Raw genomic sequence first — 3,787 nt, forward strand, 5'->3', positions numbered from 1 at the left:
CAGTCTCTCTTTAACTAATTCCTCTGAACTAGGTAAAGGTGGATGCCCATGAATTTTGTTACACTGCTCCTTAGCTAGAGTTCCCAAGCCACCCCCCGGCAGGCGGATTAAATGCATCTTCTAATGAAGCCTTATGCATTGCAACTCTGCCAAAGTTAGCAGAGTTAATTTTCTAGTTCAAAATAAAGTCTTGTTCATTGCTAGATTTGATTTCTTGTGAGGTGAGTTTCAAGCATTTATTGCTTCTGGCAGGGCAAGACCACTTGTGGGAACCACCTGGGATAACTTAGCCATGAATTTTGGCTTGATTTCTTCTCTGTTTGCATACCACAAATGTGCCTCCATGCATCTAATGAATGATGGCCAACTAGGCTTGTGAATCCATTCCTAGTGCATGAAGATGGGCATTTAGGCCTTGTGCATGGAGATGGCCATAGACATGAATTTGGGGTTAATTTTGTGATGATGAAGCTAGGATATGTTATTACATGTGGGATGGAACTTGGCTCGTAGACATGGGGTCATTAGATGATTGACCAAAAACGAGCCTTAGCTACATTAGGGTATACTACATGCTTAATACATGTTTTAGGAGGATAAATGATATATTGGTTTAATCTTAGAAGTATGAGAGAGTTTCCTTTTTTAGATGTAAGGAGGTAAGAGGGGGAGGGTGGCCAATGGTATGTTAGAATGGTAGTGGTGGTCATAGCATTTGTGGAAGTGGCAAAATTTGATCTTCAAGGCTTACATCAACTAGCTCACACAAAGTTTAATGGCTGATACATATCAGTATTTGAGATTTATTGGTCAAAAGGCTTTACAAAATGCAAGGTTACTAACTAAATGGGTTTGACCAACACACCACCACGTGCAAAACCATTGAGCTTAGAAGCATATTCACAACATTGCAAATGTCCTTACAATCTCAAAGCCTTGTCTTCAAGATCTAGGAATAGTACTAAGAATAGTTGCATGACAACTAACAAAGCTCCTCAGCTCAATATAAATGCCAGAAGAAGTGCATTCACTTTAAAGTCATGAAGCATGTTGACAAACTATTTTGCACACATCTTTACATTGCAATATAGATGGCACATTGTACTCATGCTCTCTCGTTGAAAACTTTTCTCTTCTTTGCTTTAGTATTTTGTTCAAGTTTACATTGGAAATGAGTCCTTGCATGTTATAAAGCAAGAAGCTATACCTCCCATTGGAAATGAGTCCTTCATTGGAAATGACTCCTTGCACATTATAAAGCAAGAAGCTAGACCTCCCAAATGCATGGACTCAAAGGCCTCTAACATTACCTTGGAGCCAAGAATTTAATGATTCACAACATCAAGATGGTTAATGTAGGATCAAAACACTTCCCTCCGTTTTCATAATGAAAAAACTGTACGTATATTAGTGCTAGATGAAAACTGTCCTTTAATAGCTAAGATTGAGAAAATTTGATTGAAGTTTTGGTAGGCCTTGAAACTAACGATTGAGATTTTGGAATTTTTAGTTACAAAACGTGTTGATTGTTGATAAAAAAACAGTGACCATGGCGAAGACTTCTCCTTTTTTAAATTGGTTGGGATTTTTTTTTTCTAACACATACGTAGAAAAGACGAGACTTATGCTGTTATAACAAATTAGGGTGGAACTCTCCACAAGACTTAATGAAGTTGTGTTTTGCATTTAATACCTTTGTATTAGTAGTAGAAGTAAATCCAAATAAGAATGGAAGGACTAAATCCCAAGGGATGACTAAGGTAACATTCCCACAAAGCCCCCTCATTTATTGTAGTTGAAAATGGGTTGTAATAAAAATAGTAAGTTAGTCGCTGAACTTTTAATAAGAAGCCCCCTCGTTTATTGCAGTTCCAAAATGAAGCAAAGGACTTTCCACCCGGCACAAAGGGCTACGCCAACCGTGGGAACTTTCTCTAACCAATCAGGTTTGGGCTTCGTTAAAACAACTGTAGGCATACAATGACAAGGGGAGATTTAAATCCAAAAATGAAGTCCTCAAATTTGGCATGAGGCCCCGCCCTTATATGAAAGGGCAACAAAAAAGAGAGAAGCCATTATAGTTGTCCGTTTGCATGCTATGTTGACTCAAAGTATGGGCCTAGATGTGGTGACTTGAAACTTCCTCTTCCTCCCATCTTTGGGACACTGATCTCATGGGATAGATACACAACAAGAATGAGACGCGAAACTTAAAATTGGCTACGTTCACAGCAGAACTAAGAAGTGGAGAAGTGGGGTATCGATCCCCATACCTCTCGCATGCTAAGCGAGCGCTCTACCATCTGAGCTACATCCCCTGCCACGGCACTCGAATCGCCGTTCTTAAATATTCACCTATTATGTCTATGGTCAGTACAACAATTTGTCAGGCCTAGGCCCTTTACACCTGGCCACGTCAGATCTCGCCATGTCAGACCTCGCCCCTTTTCAGTGTGTCGTAGCCACACACGGACTTTCAAAATAAAAAACCGATTGAAATTGTAGAAATCATAAAAGTGTGCTCCACTTGGTAGTTGAAACCCTAATTTGTCAACTCCTAACATGTTGAAATATTTATAATGTAGCAAATCATGTTTATAACTTTTCGTAGTTAGGGTTTTAACAAATCAAAGGCTTGGAAACCTTAGAGTGGTAGCACATATTAAAGTGGGACTTTTGAATTAACATAGTGGCTGAATTGATTTGTCATTTGCCAATGGAGACATAGCATAGTGGTAAGGTGTTGAAGTCCCATGCACGAGGTGCTGGGTTCAAAACCTGCTGGTTGTTGACGGTGGCATGAAATAGCACACACGCACATGAGCACAAAGATCCCCAAAAAAAAATGATTTGTCATTTCGGTTATCATGACAATCATATCTTGTTGACTTGATCTTTTCATGTGTAATTTTCCTAATAGTGACATGTGATTAACTTGACTTGATGTGGCACACCTACCTTGCATATGCGCTTCTAATCCATCTCTTCTACATTTGTACATACATGCATTAAGCTTCATGGCTACATGCATTGTTGCTTCATATGTTGTTGTTATATTTTTAATTTTGAGTGTGTAAGCTTGGTCCTTGTATTGAATCTTTCCTATATAAAAGATTCTTATCTTCATTCATTTACAAGTGTTCATTCGGCTGGGAGTGATAGCAATCAATTATCCACTCCATTGATTCCTTTCTAGGTATCTTGTAAAACCCTTGCCTGAAGGTAGTTCCCTAGATAAAAGAACGGAACTTGATTCCATTAGATTATTCTAACTAAGAGACCTCTCTTAATGACCTTGAGCTACTCGCAAAGCAAAACATAGCCCACATATCATTGTACTAAGCAAGATATCACAAAAAAATTTAAAGAACTAACCAATGGCTAAACTCACTGATGAAAAAACATAATGACAAGCTCAAAAGAGATTAACATAAATTGTAAGAGCATGTCCACAAAGACCTTAGTACTAAGATCATTGAAATCAGCTCCACAAAATCACAAAGTATTTACAACAACAATATATAACCTATAAAGGCAACTCTATGTGACACACATAACACCACTGAAGTGTCCAAGGTGCCTACATCACTAAGGTGTCCCTAACATATATTGCACCTTGACACTTCTAGACTATACCCTAGGTTGATCTACTCCCTATTAATTATCATCGTACTTGGGGTTTTTACCTTTGTGTGCAACAAACTTTGCACTTACAAAAAGTGCTAAACAAAATGTCACAAAGACTTTACATTTATCATCCAACAAATGAAAGATTTAAACACACATT

The 3,787-nt window shown here is 38.2% G+C and overlaps 1 non-coding gene across 1 annotated transcript; it reads right to left on the reverse strand.

Annotated features, from left to right (window-relative positions):
* Window positions 1-2,245: 2,245 nt before the first annotated feature.
* TRNAA-AGC (transfer RNA alanine (anticodon AGC)) lies at window positions 2,246-2,318 on the reverse strand. Its single transcript has one exon. It is a non-coding gene; the product is annotated as a tRNA-Ala (tRNA).
* Window positions 2,319-3,787: the final 1,469 nt, after the last annotated feature.

This window comes from Cibotium barometz, chromosome 22 (genome assembly GCF_041138505.1).
Source record: "Cibotium barometz isolate CiBa-2024 chromosome 22, ASM4113850v1, whole genome shotgun sequence".
In the NCBI taxonomy this organism is placed as follows: Eukaryota; Viridiplantae; Streptophyta; class Polypodiopsida; order Cyatheales; family Cibotiaceae; genus Cibotium; species Cibotium barometz.